Source organism: Vespa crabro, chromosome 14, assembly GCF_910589235.1.
Source record: "Vespa crabro chromosome 14, iyVesCrab1.2, whole genome shotgun sequence".
Taxonomy (NCBI): domain Eukaryota; kingdom Metazoa; phylum Arthropoda; class Insecta; order Hymenoptera; family Vespidae; genus Vespa; species Vespa crabro.
In genome coordinates this window covers 5,584,112-5,604,745 of record NC_060968.1, presented here as the reverse complement: position 1 = coordinate 5,604,745, position 20,634 = coordinate 5,584,112, and the positions used below count along the sequence as shown (strand labels likewise).

Below are 20,634 nucleotides of genomic sequence, written 5' to 3'. Positions count from 1 at the left end.
GAATTAGGTAGCCGATCCGTCCAGGACTTCAGTGGGATCAGATTAGATGGCTGTGTAAACTTAGCCGGATGCTACGCGTGGTGGTAAAGGGAACTTACTCAGAAATCGTAAGTGCATGCGAAAGGATAAGGAGTAAAGCCGATGCGACGCTTTACCGCTTTTATCATGTCGCTGTATTATACAGAAACTTACCATGGCGTAGATACGCATGTATCTGTGCACCCACAAACGCTTTTCAACGAAATGATAACGGAAGAGGATGTCAAAGAACTATGTTAGCTACCCGTTTTGAAATGGTAATATAATACAATCGATAAATCGTTTAATATTGCAAAATAATATTCATGAACTTTAACTTTACGACCAATTTAAATCACTAGAAGAAGGAGAAAAATGATGAAATCACCTTTAAATGATTAATAAAAGTCTTTGGGATTGATCATCAAAATCGGGCTCTGTTTGTTTTTAGTCAATAAAAGAATAAGTCATTATTTTATTCGTCTTTTAAGATAGAAGAAATTCTATCCGAGAAGACAAATATCTCCTAACTATCTTACTAACTATCGTAAAGGAAAAAGCGAGCGTTGAGAATGAAGCGAGTTCGTAGGCTATGGTGCAAAAGGCTAGATTCCTGAGATCGAGAAAGCCGAGCAATATCGAGCGTCCTTAAATGAATCTTCGAGCTCCTCTGTGAACGTCCATACGGATTAACTATAGCGTCCTGTATAGTGCTCTCTATGGTTCCGAGGATAAGGGGCTGGAGCACGGATAGGGTACTCAAGATGCTAGGCCACGTCGAGCCCCTTCATATAGCTTCTATAATCAACTGCATACCGCAGTGTTACCAACGCCCGTGACGCCACAATCGTCCGTAGCATTTGAATGCTGTGTGCCATCACCTTACATAATATTATAGCATTACCTTGTAAAATAGGTACAAGCTGTTCGATTAATATCTTTTCTTTTTTTTTTCACGGAATATCGTAATTTCCTTACTTAGAATATCCATCATTCTTTTTTTTTTTTTTTTTCTTGAAAAAGTTATGTCGTTGATGTTTCGATAGAAACCAAATTCAAGCAACAATTGGATAATTTATAATTGTCCCTATTGTAATTTAATAGTAAATGCTAGAGTTCGATCGACTATCGGACAAAACGCATAAGGATAATAAGTGAGTTCGACGATGAAACCTGAAAATCAATTATCAATGATGTTCTTAGCTAAAACCCCGATGCCTCCTGCTCGGCCAACAGGATATAATGCGAGCCTTGTTGTCGTTCTCCAAGTCGAGAAGGGACTTTCTCGTGACATCGATATTATCGAAATTTCGAAAAATTGCTATAACAAATATTTGACGATAACAAATTCATCAGAAATATTTTCGATAATAATGCTATGCTCTGATACCCTTTATCACAAACGTATTGAATTATTTCGTTTTTTAACTCGTATATTAATTGTTCACTCGATCATTTTATTCTATTCATTAAAAGTGAACATGCGAGAACCGGTCAAATCGACTGACGAGATTTAATACGGATCACAAAATTAAAACTTTCCATTTACGAAATATTTATCTATATCAGATCGTTGGAAGCTATAAATCACGAAGGATATCCATTTCAATTACGTCGATCGATTTTGTAATACACATTTGACAATGGTGACAATGCGTATTACACACATTTGCATTTACATTCCTATTAAATTCTATCTGTCTGACAATCAGTTATTCGCACGAAGCTACAGCGTTTAACCGTTTGCCTGCACTCCTGCTCGCTTGTTAGTCTAAAACTTTGACAAAGTTGTTTCGTTCATTTTAAACATAATTAATCGCGCTAATAAGTACATTATTTTTAAGAGAAAGTATAAACGAACTCAATTCGTCAAATATTAAAAAACAAAAAAAGAAAAAAAAAAAGAAAATAAAATAAAAAACACTTCGTCCGATATTTACATAAAGAAAAACATTCGATTTGTACTAATTTGGCAGCGCTCGATAAATATAGGACGTGTGCGATCGATCGGACAAATAATTTACTTGGAATGCAAAAGGAGAAAAAAATATAAAAAAAATCATTTTCATATACCTTACTTCTCTTTAGACAGATCATTTAATCGCTCTGCGGAAAGTAGCAATTCTAATCGTACAAGAGTAAGAAATACAAGTCTTATCGAAAAGAATAATTCTGTTAGATCGATTGTGATAAACTCCGTTCGATGCGAGCCGCAATTCGTTGTAATGAAAAACCGGGGTTAGCTTCGTAGATTTACTTAGGATCAATGCCAACAATAGAGCTGGTTCGCGCACCGGAAAGAAGATGGCGGTGCATCCGGCGGAGCCGCGCGCGCCAATATTTGGATGTAGTTTTTACAAGCAACCGAGCGATGGAGTGTTTGCATCCTGTGTTTGCCCGTTCTGCGTAATTGGATTTCTGCTTCGCACATATCGATATCTACGGTGGTCTTGGTATTTATAAACCAACGAATATTTGATCTGTAAACTGTGCACTTTTAAAATCGTTAATAGTATATATTGTAATTCGTGCCGAAATTAACAAATAAAATGTTTGAAGTTATTATATATGCGAAAAACTCGGAAAAGCTATGAAAAAAAGTTTAGCCATGTATTTCGATTTCAAAGACTTTTTCGAAAGTTTAAAGTATAACAAATCTTGCGCGTATCGCGCACGAGCAACTCTTTTATACTAATAGTTTCCATAGAAATATCTGTTTCGCGACGCACGCAAGGTTGAAGGGTCGCTTTAGAGAGCGTAAAGTGTTTCAACCAAAAGGCAAGCGACAGGAGAATTTTCCGAGAAACTCCATGTGAATCGGTATTAATACTTCTCGCTCGACGGTAACAGCTTCAAAGAGCAATCGTTGCTTTCAATGTTCATACAAAAGCTTCGTCTCTCGCTGATTCCCCTCTCCCCCTTTCTCCTTTCGCCTCTATGCTTGCTTGCGATAAAAGCAACGGGAAAAGACCGAACGGGAACGTAAGGGTGAGGCAGAAAACGAGCAAGAAAGAAAGCAAGTATAGTCGTGATAGAGGCTGACCTATTTCCTTATAAATCTGATTCGCAATATTACATTTCGTTTATCATGAGGTAATAATTAACTGGCCTACTCGATGCCAAGTGTACTGACGAGAACTTCATTGAAAACTTCCGCATTGAATTGCCGGAAAGATGAGATTCCCTTTTCCGAACTGCTCTCTTTATTCATTTCTGTCTCTCTCCTGCATTCGCTTTTCTTTTTTTCTCCTTTTTTATTGTTACTGTTCTTCTTTCCATTACATCGAGTTCGATCACGAGCGGAATAGATGCGTTTGAGGTTTTACCGTAAAATTGCACAGGATGAAAATAACGGTAATGATAAAACTTCGGCTTTATTACGATTCGATCGTTATTTAAAGGAGGAGGAGGGAGTGAGAAAAAGGGATATAAAACGAGACGAGAGGAAAATGGGAGAGAGAGAGAGAGAGAGAGAGAGTGACTTTGCCCATCTGCGTCGACGATATGCTCAAGCATTTTTCTCCCTTTTACATTATTTCTAGTCCTTTGTCTTTTTAGAAATGTCAATTGCCCTGGTAGATTTATATCCTCGCAAGAGAAATTCCAGGTAGAGAGATAGTATTTGCAATTTTCTAATCACCTATTCACGTTTCAAAGACTTAATTCACTCTGATTATGTAAGAGGCAACGATCGATCTTGATCATAGCGCATGAACACAGGCTCGTTTTTTTCTTCTATACGTTGCTCGTTCTATTATTCTTATAATTTTTATCGATCATATATAATTAATGAATATCACGGGTATATCCACTAATACTGCAAAATACATGAGCGCAAGCTATCGTATTATTTATAATTTTTAATAAATACGAAATTGAAAAGAAACAGATAGAGCATTTTAGAAAGAAATTCAAAGGATCGCGCTACGCTCTGCTCTGCTTTTGATGGTAGAAAACAGTGCAAAACGCCGTCCAGAAAGCTCGACCTCCGACGACCTTCCTAAAAAAGAGGAATGAGGTAAGGAATGCGGCAAGAAGGAGGAAGCTGGGTGATATAGCCCCGGGAAATGATTATAAATGAAGTCATCCCGGTGGACGGCAGTCGAGCCTCGCTGTAGGCGGAGTAGAAGGAACTTGGTTGGCAGGGCGACAAAGTAAGAAGAATTGAAGACGATGTCAAAAATAAGAGAAGCGTATTTACAACAGTGTGAAATTGGACTGCTAGCCCGCGGGAGAAATGAGGGTCGCCAACTGTGTGCCGCGAAAATGTTATTGTGTATCACCCCGTGCACGCGAACGCGAATGCATCAAGTTCTCTCTTTCCCTTCCCTTCTTCATCTCTTTTTTATTTTTCCATCCTTCCCTTAGAAACAAGAGCATGCAGCTTTATAACTGTACTTGGAAATTTATTATCATCAAGCAGAGAAACGTCGGGACGGATATACACACGTAAAATTCATTACACTGTGATGGGCACAACAAAACGGAAGCTTTGCGTGGTCTCGTGAATATATCGCAAAAAAGATAGCATTAAATTCGATCTTGAATGTCTCGTAATAATTTTCGTGCAAGATAGAAAACATAATAAACATAATACACGAGGGACTTTATGCCCGGCCAATAGAAAAATAGAAACGAAATAAAAGCAAGACGATTATAAGTCGCTCAAAATGTCATGATGCCATTAAAGTCAAAGATCAAAGTTGATAATCAAAGCCCTCAACTTTACGATTATCTTGCCATTTGACGTAACAATTAAACAACCCTTGCAGTAGTCTTTACATATATTAGAATAAGAACGATTCCTACAATTCGTTCCAATTCTGGAATCGATCAGAAGGCGTTACAATTCGTCGCTCGGATGGTAAAATCGATCGTAGTACAGAAACGATTTGCCGGTGCAATTATGAAACGACGTAGCCACAGGATGATGATAGAGAGTAGAGGGGGTTGGGATTGTACCGTAGAAGAGGGTTTGCGAATCGTCGGATAGCCGCGCACGTTGGCAACTGTCTACATGCATTGCGGCGTCAGCTTTTGCCCGCAACAACGCAAATGCAAATTTATTATTATTCGATTACTCAATTCGTAGTCCGCGCGTACACAGCGTACAACGTTAATGCCATTGTAATACTATCGAATTTGCGTTACGTATCGTCAACGTGATTTTAACTTCCTTCATCTTCTCGCTACTTTCTTCGTCTTTTAAAAGACATAGCAACGAGAAGACATGATAGTGAACGTGTACGGAAAATCCTTTTAATGAATGGCTTTTACAGATTTAATGAAAAAACAAGGTACTACGAAAAGAAAAATTACAACAGCCGCAGTTAGAAATTATAATGTCAAGTGGATAAACACACGCGAACGACAGAATGTTTTAGCTTTGCTTATTGTTAGTGCATCGCTGAACTTGAACGAGTTTCCTTCTTCTAAAATAAATTGGCAAACGTAATGAGGTAACTTCTTGCTTTATCCAAGTAAAAAAATGTGTACTCGTTTTATGTTTGAACGAAATATTCAAGAAATTTCTTTATATATGTGCGCATATATATAAATATATATATAAATATAATGTATGTATATATATATATATATATATATATATATATATATATACATTCAAGACTTTTACATTTATATTTTACAATTACATTTCTTTTGCGCGGTTATTATACCTCGTTATCTTTTCCGTTCCCTTTATCCACAAATCAAGAATACACTCTTAAGTCTACAGGTATAATGCAAACTGGATGAGATTATTATTCGATACAACGCGCTATTTGTTTTATCTTGAAAACGGTGTGATTTCAAAAGGGAGTTCACTCCCCACCATTTTCTTCCTACCAAACATTTCATCCTCCAAACCAACGGCACTAAAGTACGGGGGTTCTGATAAGAAAAGCGGCTTATGGTACTTCTAATTTTCCCGCCAGCTCGACAAATATTATGCATACGCCGTGAATCTATGTCGCCCCGAGAAGATGATATATCACCGACCTCGACCTCTGTTGAAACTCGTACCGAAGGTGCGCGAGAATGCAAGAAGGAATATAGAAAAGAAAGCAAGGCTGGAAGGAACGAAAAAGAGAAGGGTAAATCCCCTTGCGTCTTAGAAGAACACCGATGCAAGTGCGACGAGAGGAACGTCTTGCGAGAACGTATTTCGTGTCTGCTTAAATGTCATTTCAAAATGGATGAGACGTATGTATCCTTCAAATAACTAAATTTTTAACAGCAAGAATCTCATTTTGTATGATTCATTTGAACAAATCACAATTTAAGGCATCAATCTACTTAACGTTATGGCAACTTTTCCACATTTATACTAGACTAATGATAAGCTAGAAATATATAGATATATATTGAAGAATGACTACAGGAAATCTAAGGACTGTGGAATCTCAGGCCGCGCTTATAAACTACTTTTTCTTGCAATAAAATCAGCGCTCAAGCATCACTCGACGGACAAATCATCACGAAATTGTTAGCATACTTCTGTACCGACATTGTTTAAACTGCTTGTAATGTCGACTTCAACATTCACGCTATTCTACAAACGCGTATGCAGACCCATACGCTGTACCGAAAATGATTTTGCAGGTACCACACCGAAGGTTGGTGGAGCGCGAGTCTGCAGGGTTTGAAGAGGTGAGGGTTGTCCGTTACAACAAGAGAGAAAGAGAAAGAAAGAGAGAGAGAGAGAGAGAGAGAGAGAGAGAGAGAGAGAGAGAGAGAGAGCTAGCAAGCAGGAGAAACGAGGAGGGAGTAGTTCGAGGGAGCGAGCACGTAGCAAACCTCGGTTAATTCGGTCTAATTTGTTCGCAGTTAGATTGGAGTGCCAGGAATTATTCAGAGGCTCAAATTGTTGGCGGTTAAGCGAGCCTCGCAAAACCGGCAGCCGGTCCTCTAGATACGGGGTTACGACTACTGTATAGCAGCCGCTGAGGGTTGTAGGAGGAAACTGGTGGAGGTGGTGAAGCTGGCGAAGGGCTCGCAATGAAACTACTATCGAAAGAGAAAGAGAGAGATAGAGCGCATACAATGGCATCGGACAACCAAACTCGATTCAAAATTGACCGTATTATTATATGTCCTAACCAGAAAGGGTAAGAGTGTTTCACATAGCATGCTTTTCACTCTCCAAGCCCACCCTTTTATTTCCATGCCTCGAACGTTATACTCTCTAGCGCTTCCGATAACGCAAAGAAGAAGAGGAGAAATCAGAGGTGGAGAGTAGAAGTGGTTTCGGGAAGTGCGGCCGACCGACCTCCGCGGAAACTATAGCGAATTGTAACAGAAAGCTGCCGAGCCAAATTATTTCCGACCGCAGGCCGCGACCGTTTGTAATTTAATTACAATGGCAATTCCCGTGACGACGTGCCTCCTCGTCGACCGTTCGAGAACCACTACGTTAGTGTATTATACGTATATATCGGGGTCTGGATATAATTTTATTTAAACTGTCCTTTTTTTTTTCTTTTCTTTAATTTACCCATGTTCTTTAAGGTCTTGTTATAGCTTTAGCACATTGGTTGACAAATTCCGTACAGATGCATTCGTTGATATACTTAGGCGGATTTTGTGCTAGGAAGAAGCGATATTAGAAATAGAAGAGTAATGGAAGGCCAAGAAAGCGGGAGGTGAGGACAGTAGGTATTCTGTGAAACTTTGAATATAAACTCAGAAGCCGGAGGCGTCTAGCGTCGATTTATTCACGTGTTTGTTCACAGTGGGAAAAGTTTCGCGGTTTGTCAGCGCTTTTAGATTATGGAGTTGGGAGTTGTGACGGGAGTTCGGCCGAGGTCCTACAAAGGGGATAGGAAAAGTGGAAGAGCTATCGAAACCTCATAAAGTCCTTACAGATTCCTTCATTCGGTATGCTCGTGTCCCCCAATCTAAAGCAGTAAAAGCCACTTTAGACGAGTTATGTTCGTCCGCTTGATAGTCATTGCGAATATCTATCTGGACACAATTTGCCGATTCTATTCGCAAACGAGGAGAACTATCGATCTGAGATGGAAAATTAAAAAAAAAAAATTATTACAAGCATATGACATATTTGAACTATAAAATAAGTTGCCACGTATAATGGTCGAAAAAGGAACATCTTCGAGAAAAACAAATGTGTTCTAGGATCGCGAGATATCTTTCTCTCATTTTCTCTCTAATCCTTATTGCACTTTTTGACTAATGAAAGAAAAAAAAAATGTTTTTTAACATTAAGTGTAATTTATCGTTTCGAAACTTTAACAGCGAAAAAACAGACTGAAATGCATTTGGACAAAGAAAAGTAGACGCCCTTTGACATCGACGAAATACTTTCTGAATTCGAGTGTCTGCCTCACTTCTCGATCTATCGAGTTTCTTAGAGAAGCCAAACAATCTTTCCGGAGAATCCTCATTGGCAATGTGACGAGAAAGTTTGGAGCTCAACAAGAACGCTCTTGCTTGGTCTTCGTCCTTCTCCCTTTACTGTTAAAGAACACGTCTTTGCTGGACTCATGGAATGAAAAGAGAAAATGCGTGCGAGCGAGCGCGCGCGCGCGAGAGAGAGAGAGAGAAAGGTGGAAGGGGTGGGGAGAGGTAAAAGGAGAAAATAAATAAAAAAAGAAATAAGGCTGCTGGAGAATCAGAGGCTTCCTTAAAGGTTTCTGCGAACGAAGGCTATCGGATGAAGCTGATATTGTCTCCGCTTAGATACTACGCACGAGCATACCTACGTATTTCCGGGCATGTATACGTGTGATGTTTGTGTGTACGCGTGTATATGCATGTGAGAAAGAGAGTAAGTACGTACATGGCAAAGAATCTTCGTCTTTTACAGAGCTAGCACACAGAACGATCGGATTTCCTGCAATCAAATTGGAAACGACGGATGATCCAATAAAGTCAAAGAACGGTGACTACGAGGGTTGCGTGGTACCTGTATCGAATATGTACTCGTATATCGCCAAGAGGTCGGAGTATTTTTCGATACCATTCTAAATGCAAGAGGAAGGGAGAAAAGTACATATCGCACCTGTCGTGTGTATTTTTCATGAACCCTTCTCACTTCAAAAATCATCAATAGTCTAGAACATCTCTTTCTCCGTCTTTCGTTCTCTTACTGAAACCACAGTTTGTTAACAGCCACTTCGACGACGGGAGCGCTATATATTTTTACGCCTTTCATATGGGTAATCGTGCGATGAATATACAAGTCACAATGCGACAAATTCAAATTGGCAATATAGGTTCGATAATCTTTTCTCAGGAGTAATTAAAGATAATGATAAGAATGCTCGTCATCTTTTGACTGCGTATTGCCAGATAAAATTTGCGATCATAACTACGATCATGTTCTTTTGGATTCTTAAAAATGTCTTCTCTTCATCCTTCTCTCTTTTCTTCTCTTCCTGTTTTTCTCTCATCTTTTTCCACCAGTTCTCCGCATAGTAGGCTAGCAGCACTACTGAATCTTTATTCTTAATCTCGTTGAAAGCAGACAGTAATTTCGCAATGGCGCGTAACGCTGTTCGATAACAGAGAGCTACAAAGAGGGCTTTATCTTGACCTCCCCTCTCATCGCCACGCACCATTGTGTGCCTGAAACTCTCTTAATACGTTTGAACAAACAACTCTGTTTCTATAAACATAATGTTTCAGCGAGATGACTGCAGAAAATTGTTAACAAGACAGGAAAGCTTATAATATTTTTCATTTTCTTTTTGTAGAATTGTTTGGTTTTTCCTTGCAGGCTAAATAGGAAATCCCTTTGATAGAATCTTTTACAAAAGAAACTAAATAAAGCAGCTTAAAATGATATTTCACGATATTTCTCTCTCTCTCACACACACACATACGCGCGCGCGCGCACGCAAACTCGTTTTATTTAATGAATTATTTTATCACATTCTATAAATCCGAATATCAAGTTCCGTATCCAAACTCCAAATAGTGCATTTAATATTGTCGATATTAATCATAAACGTTTGAATGAACGTTTGACGATGATCAAAATGGCGCATAATCTTAATGCTTATGCTTCCATTTCAGCAGCAAGAAGAAATAAATTCGTGAATTTTCAATTTACAGCAATGGAAGAGGATTTCACGATTCCCGTGTCCTGGATCTTCGTCTTTGGCCTCCATCGGTTTTCCAGGTTCCCTTTAGCTTTTAGAACAAATACTTAATCCGAATAGCAGACATTTGCCTAAGTAAGTGCCCGCTATTCAAAGCAGCCCCATTTTGCGTTGAATGCTGCACGCGCCACCCTTCCAGTCGTTTTTTCGTTCACTACCATTCCTCCCTTCCTTCTCTTTCTTCCAGTTTTCCAAGGAATTATTTTTTACCCTTCGATATTTCATTTAGATTTCATTTGATATAATTTCTTGTGGCTTTGGTCCATTATCTTTTATGATTCACACAGAAAAAATCTTAAAATTATCTAAAAGATGGAATAGACAAGATTTATCTCATCGTAATGTACATTTTAATCAAATACCAACTTCTAAAATATAATCCTACGAGAAGACTAAATTGTTATTGATTCTTCGAATTGCACAGAGAAGGAAATTATACAATATAGAAGAGAAGTAATACTGAAATAAGATATTTTAAGTATGGTATTTGAGAAGGTACACGTAGGAAAGCAGCATAACAGCAGCCACTTTGAAATCCACATGAATGGGAACATCTCCTTCTCGTTAGGCAGATAGACGTCGAATTTTGCGCACGATATTTAAGGGCTGGCGTCTAGGTGGAGAAGGCATTACAGGCGAACGGATGCAGGGATGGTGGATTCGATGATGCTGTATAACGGTTGCCATAGCGGCATATACCGGCACGATAGGAAAGCCGCTTACACGGCTCTTCAACATTGGCGCACAATACTGTAGATCGCCATTAAGTATAATCCAACGTTTATTCGCAGCGCGAAACCATGCATTAGCCCTCTAGCCTTGACGAGAGTTCGGGAACAGGATCATCAGAAGCTCTTTTTGCTTCAAAATAATTGTTCATTTTGTTCAACAGTCATAACTAGTCTAAATAAAGTTCGATAAGATTTTAAACGCTCACAAATTATTAGTGATACTTTATATAGGGAAATATTTTAACGCAGGAAATTGCATCATTTGCGAAAGATCTTGTCGATACTTAGAGATATGCATTAATATCGTTTTCACAATTGAGAAGATTAATTCTCCTTAGTACAATTTGGAAGAGCTCTTCGAGCGAACTAATCAATAAGTATATTTTAATCGCTTTGTATGCAATACAATTCCCTATTTTCCTGTGTTTCAATCATAGCGCGGATTGAAATACGGTCCAATTTAATCACCAATTCGTCTATCTCGGTTCTATATGCTTCAAAAAAAGATCATATTGAATTATACTGAGCAGATCCTATTGCATACATGTATTGTATTTGAAAGCTAATCGTAGATATGTAAAGTTAACGATTGCGATGAATTTGTTTCTAATGTTCTAGTTTGATTGTGACTAAATTATTCCTTCTAGTTCGATATAATAATAATGCTGTACTTTATGCTAATTTACTTTTATAAGACAAACATTTCTCCTGTACACTCTTCACGTGGAAATTCTTTTGTTTTCCTTGGAAAAAATCACTTGTGGGAATTCTCTAGCGACGAAGAAAAGAGGGGGGTGCGACACACACACACACACACAGAGAGAGAGAGAGAGAGAGAGAGAGAGAGAGAGAGAGAGAGAGAGAGAGACAAAAATTCAAGCAAAAGATTCGATTAAAGAAGAATAACGGGGATGCTATAAAACTACTCGAAGGAATAATTTAAATTCTATCGGGTACGAAAAATCTGAGCCATTTTCTACAAATACTACGATTTTCGTAGATTTGGAAGAAAGAGATAGAAATCGAGAAAGGGAGATATAGAGAGAGAGAGAGAGAGAGAAAGAGAGAGAGAGAAGGGAGGAAGGAGAGGGAGTTGAGAAACGGAGTGTCTCATTTAGCAGCCTGTCCAAACTATCATTTCGTCGTCGAGCTGGCGGCTTCAAGTGCGACCATTGTCTGGAAATAGCGCTCGGGAATGAGAGGAGAAGTGAAGATAGACTCAGACACGAGAGCCGCGTCATTACTAAGGTTGTTGATGCCGGCAGTTCATTTCCACCTTCGAATCTCAAGCGAACACTCTCTTCAGGCTCACCCTCCTCTTCCTTCTACCTACAACTACCCTCACTCACCTTCTTCTCATCCTCTAGGCAGTCTTCTCTAGGAAGTGTTCGGGAGCGGAAGTTGCATCTGAGAGTCGGAGACAAAGCGAGCAGCGAGCATCCGGGGTAATCCTGTATGAGAATGTGACGTAGTCTGGTCCCTTCCTGTCACCCTTCCCTGCTTATCTCGTAAAGGTAATTGGAATTTTCTGGGAGAACACGAAAAGAATGAAAGAACGCGAGAATCGCATAGACCTAAGTGAAATCTTACTAACAATTATTTGGACAATAACTCTCCTATCAATGAAATAATTATTATCCTATTGAATAGTCAATACATGAAATAGGCAATTCCTTTCGTGGACAGTATGACCCGCGATGGTCTATTTTATGGATCATCGATCGTTGAGCTACTTTCTCGAGCAATATTTGTGATCGGTATTTGCTGAAAGAGGAAGGTCCTGAACAACGAACATTCGATGTTCCTAGGACTATGGTCCCGAGAGTTTTTCGCTTTGTATTCTCAACCTTCCTATTCTTCCTTCGGTATTTCGGTGTCTCCGACAATAGTACCTCCTTCGCAGCAGGAAGGTCTTGGTTAACAACGCATAACCGGCAAGGCAATTCGGACGAAACCGTAATTAACCGCAGTGAATAAGCTTCCGAATTTAATTAAGGATATTGAATGGTAGCTGGGTAATAACGGGCACCCCGAACTATATTGGTTGCGGTGTCACAAAGCTAGGCACAGTAGGGCGTATCGCGTTCAAAGCTCGTCCAACCGCCGCTTTGATGTGGTCGCGGCCAGTGCGAAAGCGCGAAGCACATGAGCAGACTAAGGGGCCACGAGGACCATGACAGAGGCCTCCAAGTCCACGGATAGGAGATGAGTTCACATAGGGCTTGTTGCTAGACTTCCACCGAGCAGCACCTCCGCTATCACGTTCGTCCGCTTCTCCATTCCCAGCAGAGCCGCGAAACTTGTCGAAGAATCGCCAACTTTCGAGTCTCGCGTCCCATGCACGTGCATGTTGTCTCTCACTAACATCCTTCCTTTCTATCTTCCTTCTGAAACTGCTAGCGAGCCTGAGCACACTTACAACGAAGAAAAGGGACTCCAAAGGGGTTCAACTTTGTGTAACTAACTTTGTTGGTAAGCGTTGGAGTTGTAGGATTTTCGTACGAACATTCTATCTTATATCTTAAGTGCGAATTAACTTAGTGCTCACTATTGAACGGAGCTCGACACTGATTCGCAAATACTTTTTCTCGGATACAGAATTGAAGAAGTTCTCGTCGGATGCGAACTGAAGTGCTTCGTTCAACTGACAATTGTTTGTAATAACAATATTTCACAGTTAAATGGAAAATTTTGATGTTATGACATCGTTACACCTTCGATCGATTATTCGCTTTTCTGTCATTTCTGATCATTTTATATAGCGAATAAGTAAATAATGACATTAACGGATAATGATGGTAACGCGTTATGCCAAATGCACAGTAAACATGGAAGATTATTTTTGGAAAACAATTTATCGCTGCGATGACCATCGAAAAATAAAAACACGGTTTCTAGAGGGCGCCAGTAACCGGGCGAACAGTTTATTATTAGCGTTTACCGTACAGTATTTAATAAATTCATACGCCTAGCATCAGAAGATTAACCTTACGTCAGACTAGCGCATGACTCTGTAACATTTTAAGACTCTTCCATCGTTATTCTGCGATCCTTTTCCCACCCTCTTTCTTTCTCTCCTATCTGCTGAACCTGGTAAAAGATTTCGTAAGCACGCTCGTATTCTGTTACTTTGTGAAATATCCACAATGTCTCCGGTAATACGATTTGCATAATACCGTTGACCTCTACCTTCCCCTGTTCCCCGATGCTGTCCCTATTCATTCGTCCCCGTCGTAATGCCTCTTCACATGTTACGTATTATGCGCCCGCACGACGTCATTATAATACTTCAATAGCATAATCCTCTATTGTGAAAGCCCACGCGTTCGATCTCGCGCACATTTCCACGAAACTGTGAGCGTAGTTGCATCACCAAAATTATTCGCGTTTGATACATTCGGTTCGTTGTCTGTCACTAACGGGAACCGGATAAGGACGCGAGACTCCGAACCGACGTACTAATTTGTATTTTCGATTTTCCAATTAAGTACTTCGCCTTTTCCTAAGTCACGAAATCAGTGACGTCGACGTATAATAGAATGCGAGACGATTTTGGGATCAAGAAAACACGTGAAAAAAATCTTGTACTTTATCGTATCATTTTTCGCCTCTGGTTAATTATTAAAGAAGCACGAGAGTTGCGAATCATCGATAAAAATTTTTTATGAAGTAAAAGTGAGTTGACCGAATTATAAGCGACATCGTTTGGAATTTTTCCCTGAAGTAATTTGACTGGACCACGAGAGAATTTTCGATCGTGACTCGTCAAAGGGAAATCCACTCGTGCGGCTTTTCAGGAAGGACAGAGATAGAGAAGAACGATGGACGGAGGAGAAACTCGCCTCGGGAGACGTATGGGGACAATTTCCGGGCAAAGCGGATTCATCAATGCTGGAAGACTGGGTTTAAGATTCCTGTCGCATCCTATTGAGGCGGAAGGGGATGGGGATGGGAATGGGGATGGAGAAATGAGAGAAAGAATAGAACAAAAAGGAGGAGAGGGGTTTTCTAGGAGCTATAATGCAACTTACAATCCCTCGGAGAGCAACACTGTCCAGAAATAGTATATAAATGGCAGGTATGGAACAGGTAGTCTACATTTATGAACAGCTTTTTCATCAGCATAAATCAGATAATCTCATGCGATCATAAAAGAAAAAAAAAAAAAAACAAAACTGACAGAGCGTAGGAACGGAACGTTTATTCGAGAATAGAAACCCTTGTACCACTTAATTAAATATTCTCAACAAATTAATTATCGATTGGCATCGAAGAAAGAATAAAAAGTAAGACTAAGTCTAACGTTGGAAAGAAAATGAAAAGAATAGAATTGATTAAATTTACTCCCATAGATGTAACCTTTTAATTCCATCAATGTTCAAGTGCTTTCTTGCTTTTTTGTATGTGAACACTGATTACTGCGGGTTAAAAATATTACCGTAATTTGAATGGACAAGCCACTATTTAGAAGTTTCTCACAAAGTAGAATAGAAGCCATCTAAATAGGGTAAAACGTGTGGTAGAGAGTGGTGAAGACATGTTGTAATTGACAAAAGCCTTCATCTTAGCGGTAAAGGATATTGGAACAATGTATGACTTTATAAAACGTAACTTCATTACGTAAGTAATCATGTTCGTTCGTATTCTCGTCGGCAGAGAGACGACGGGCACGGGCTCGATTCATTATACAAGCTCATGGTCAGACTTTGTAATAGGAAAGAAACTTCCATAGAGGCATAGAGAGTCTTTTGTCAGTGACGTATTACGTATTCCTTCTTTCACGCACTTCAATATATTTGCGGAAATAGCTGCTGATTGTCTCGTCGAAGAGAGATAATAGAGTATAAATAGTACAAACAACAGTATTATATTTTATTTTTCAATCGCTAATGAATAGTTTATCGATAGCCATAGTGTTGTGCATGCTCTTCGGAAGATCCTACAAAAAGTATAAAATTTTCATGAGAGATCTGTTAATTACGTATAAAACTAAAATGCTTCTCGAATAAGCATCGAATAGGGCCCACGTACTGTGAACGATTCTCTTTTGTTTATTATTCTTATTTATTGCCGTCCATTTTGGCCTTGTATCCTGGCAACCGAGTGTAATCGCATTTTCCGGGCACCGATCGAGGCCAGCAATTAATTGGTAGAAGCGATAAATTGGAAGGGAAAGGGGTTAAGATAATAGCGAAGAGATAGCGCAGTCGCTCGGTAATTTGCTTCCTTCTCCACCAGTCTCGCCACTCTCTCCGCCGTTCGACGAAGGTGGTTACCAAAGAATCCACTGATTAAAAGGTTATTTATTGCGCTGATTTCTTAATTTTGTGCCATGCTGTGGGTAATTAAAGGACGCCGTTTCCTCAACTGGAAAGCTCAGACCCTTCTAACACGAAATCGTTTCCAAGCAAACACAGTTCGAACGGAAAATTTAAACGAATCTAACAATAAAAATTAATACTTTCTCTATAAGATTTGCGCCTCTGTCATCGACATTTTCATCTAATCATGTTGAGAGAAGCAATATTTGAAACAAGGACGAAGACAACGATGTAGCGCGATGAACATCGACGAAGGTAGAACATAATTCGTTTGATCGTATCAAAATTATTATTTGGCATAAATTTAATAACTGAATTCCAGCAAAGGGCCGTTGAAATTATTCCATGGTTTAATCCCGACATTATCGTTGTAGCGTGATGTAATCGTTTTATACAAAATTGCTCTCAATCCAATCGTTACTAAAATTGGTTATATTTTCAATATTTGAATACGAATATTTAGATATTTTATGAGTTTGTCAAATTAATTGCAAATGTCGATTCTTATTACTTGGTAATATGCCTATGAAGTTAAAAATATCCAAAAGGGCAAAAGAAGAGATAACTGAGGATACCTGACCCTGATATATGCTGAGGTCGAAAATGAGTTGGTATATTCTATCGGATACAAACGCATTGAGAGATAGATGCGCGTTATTTGCTTGCATTGATTTGCCATCCAACGTTAATTAAATAGGATTTATATTCCTGCACATCGATCGGACTATGCTCTAACCATGAATCCGTCTATCGAATTAAAAAGCGGTCGATGAACCAGCGAATTTTTCGACCCGTCATGGTCTACGTCCTGGCATTAGCTGGCGGTCAATAGTCATGAGAGATTGAAAGAGCGAGAGAGAGACAGAGAGAGAGAGAGAGAGAGAGAGAGAGAGAGAGAGAGAGAGAGAAGGGGGAGAGTGCGCGAAACAAGCAGACAGACAGATAGAAAGGGAGAAAAAAAATGAGAGTACAGAATAAATTATAAAATATGTGAAAGTTTCGATAAAAGGTAAATGCATAAAGATGATTCGAGAAGAGAGATATTCTAGACAATTAATATCATTCAAGCGCCTAATTACGAAGATGTGCCGTAATCGAGGGATTAATCAAAAAACGTTGCAATTATGATAATCAACTCGAGTCTCATCGACTCCAATCGGATTTTATGATGTGCGAAACGAAAACTAGAAGAGAAAAGATCGCACACAGTCGGACTGTACAATTTTAATTTTATATCAATGAACCGGCGATTTGCATGGAAGTATTTATCCCCGTTGGCGGATAACCAATTAAATTTGTTCGACGAAGCGATCGCTAGAAATTGGATCAGTAACGTTTCGTCGAATTCGAAGGAATGAATTAACGATAAATACCGGATTCGCGTATAGCGCAGCAATGCCCTCACCATATCTGTATTATGTACCCTCTCCCTCAAATTAGACGGATAGGCGGCGCGTTATTTAAATTTTTTACAATAATTTACATATCATTTCGAAATAATGTAATCAGCTCATCTTATTTCATTCGATGGATCGTAAAATTGATAACTTTGATTATAGGTTACGATTGGCTTGTACCCCTCATGTCGCAGCAATATCGATTAAGTTCATTAATATAACACATATATGTAGCGTGTAACAACATTCGTATAAAATTATGAACACGTTATAAAATTAGGAACACATTTAAATGCGAAACAACTAAATTAATCGAGCACTACGAAGATAATGTTAAGATATACATTTCAACAGGTAGGTATTTCAGGTCGTGAAACACGCATCGAAAAAGAATTCTTTCCTCTGTTGGGTAGAAGAATATTTATTACAAAGTTAAACAATTCGTTATTTACTTTGCTTTTTGCTCTTTTCTTAATCGTTATTGATGCGTATAGCAGAATGTCCGCTAGATATGTCACATCATAACAGAAGTAAGAGTAATGGCAACTTTGATGGGTCAGATTGAGCGTAGCATATCTACGAATGAGACGAATCTTTTAATCAATTAAGTAATGGATTGTACGCGGTGGTGATGGTATTATCTGTGTTGGTGGTTGAAATACCGCGGAAAAAAATAGGAAGACCGAATTTGATGGGGAACAGATCGTCTCCATGAATCGAGTGGACGAAACGATCGCGTGTAGAGATCGTCCACTTGGCCGAATGGTTTTGTGGTAGAACGTCGGTCGTTTTTAGGGGGATACAGAAGTACTCCAATCTGTTGGTATCGACGCTAGGGGTTGCGCGATATACACGAGATTTATCTGCATACGTCCTACGTCCTCCTCTCTCGCTCTCTCAGTATCGGACGACTGGCTTTGATACTCACCGTGTTTGTGTAATTACGCGCAACCAGTTACCAAGCGTACATTGATCGAATTAAGGTGCATTATGATAATCGCATTCGATATTTCGATGCCGCATGGATACATTCCGCATTAATTATCGGCATACACTTTTCGCATCCCTTTCGCGAATGCTTTCAAATTCTTCGGTTCAAAATGAAACGGATAAAAATTGATAAGTTTTGTAAAAAAAAAAATTCATTCACGTTATAACACGGTATAATGATAAAAAAAAATGTCTAGTTAATAATAACTATAAAATTTAAGAAAATATCAATTATTCCAATTATCTTTTCTTTCTTAAACACCGGACGTATCAGCATAGTAACTGTTCGGGACACGACCCGTACGTTGACGAGTCTCTCTCTCTCTCTCTCTCTCTCTCTCTCTCTCTCTCTCTCTCTCTCTCTCTCTATCGATATACTTTTCACTGCGAAATGGGTAAATTTCCATTCGTAGCGAAACGACCCGGTGCATCTACATGATATTATGCACTCGGTAAAACAAAGTGGGGTAAGCGCGAAAGAAGTTTTAGCTGGTTGGTCGAGCGAGAGAAGAGTACGGAAGGAAGGAAAGAGAGAGAGAGAGAGAGAGAGAGAGAGCTAAGAGAAATAAGTAGAAGTAGCTGGAGGGTCGAGTTTGGCTTCGGAGCCGCTGCTGCTGGCTGTTATACCCACGGGCTCGCTAATTTAAATTAAATGAGGGGATGCTAATGATCCGTTACTTCGTAAGGATACGCTGCTTCGATGCTACCTTTAATCGATTCGCTCGACTAGAAAGCGACATAGAGAAAAAAGGAAAGACCCATTTTTTTTAATCCTTTGCACAAAATTGACATCGGCTTTACGTAAAAAATTTACTTTCACTTCGACGCTATCTCTGTCTATCGGCTCCCTCTCACTTATTCTTACTTTTCTTGATCGAATTTATACGAAAAAGTTCCCTATGACTTGGTGAGCCCTATCCCATTTTATTTCAATGATCGAACTTCGCGAGGGTCCTTATGTTTTTACCTTGTACGCTAATCGGCTGCTGCAACGTGCGCCGAGAAAAAAGCATACTGTTTCAGTGATATATCGAATCCAACCTTCCGAGAATTGTAACCACTTCTCTATTGTAGATTTATTTAAGACTTTGTAATTAAACGAAAAAAGGGAAAAAGAAAGAGTTACAATTTTCTCAAATATCGCATTTAAATATCGCACGGAACGTTATTCAAATCAGAAATCAGATGTAGGTATTCATATATTATGATCTCTTTCATTACGCGAATGAGATAAGTAAAACGCTTTGAAAACGAACGACGTTGAAATCTTTAATGCAGACGCGTATTACTAAGTAAACAAGATTACGTTGATCAAGCATTTGTTATGGCTTAATAGGTGCAGTGTTATCCTATGCAAAACGCTGCGTGATATACTCGTTGAGAAACGACACATTGTGTAACAACGTTTGATAGAAATTTATAATCACGTTAAAAGAATCTTGTCAATCTTATGTGCATATTAAGTCAAACTAACTATACAAGTAAATCTATCGGTATTCGTAGCAAAATGAATTATTTCTATTTTGTTTTGTTTTTTTGTTTTTTTGTTTTTTTTCCATATAATACGCACAAAAGTGGAATACAGAAATAAGTGGAAAGCTCTTTAAAGATGTAAATGAAGAGTGACATAAAACACATCAAAAAGTAAAAACAGGAAAACTTCCAGAATGAAAACGTTAGTAGTAAAAAAGGACGATCTTATTCTACGACTTTTTCAATGAGTCGAACATTATTATGGACTTTCCTGTAAGATCGTTTATAGGTAATTACTACGATACGTCGATAGCTAAGAAAAAAAGAAAGAAAAAAGAAAAAAAGAAAGAAGAATATTATCAACCATTCATGTTAATTTTAATCGGCTTCATCGAGGCGAGCAGGCTCTATTCCACAGATTACTGATATACAACAGAAATTTAATGACGCAATATCCTGTACGTGCCATCGCGCGAAACAGCACGTGTTACGTTCACGATCTGCGCAACATGAATACATACACCGTATATTTACTTTCCCGCGCGAAACGAGTCCGCGCATTTCAATTTTTCTAAATATC

At 38.9% G+C, this 20,634-nt stretch overlaps 1 protein-coding gene across 3 annotated transcripts in view; it reads right to left on the bottom strand.

Moving 5' to 3' along the window:
• LOC124429223 (CUGBP Elav-like family member 4) overlaps nt 1-20,634 on the bottom strand; it is a 462,839-nt gene that overhangs the window by 232,707 nt on the left and 209,498 nt on the right. The window lies entirely within an intron of this gene.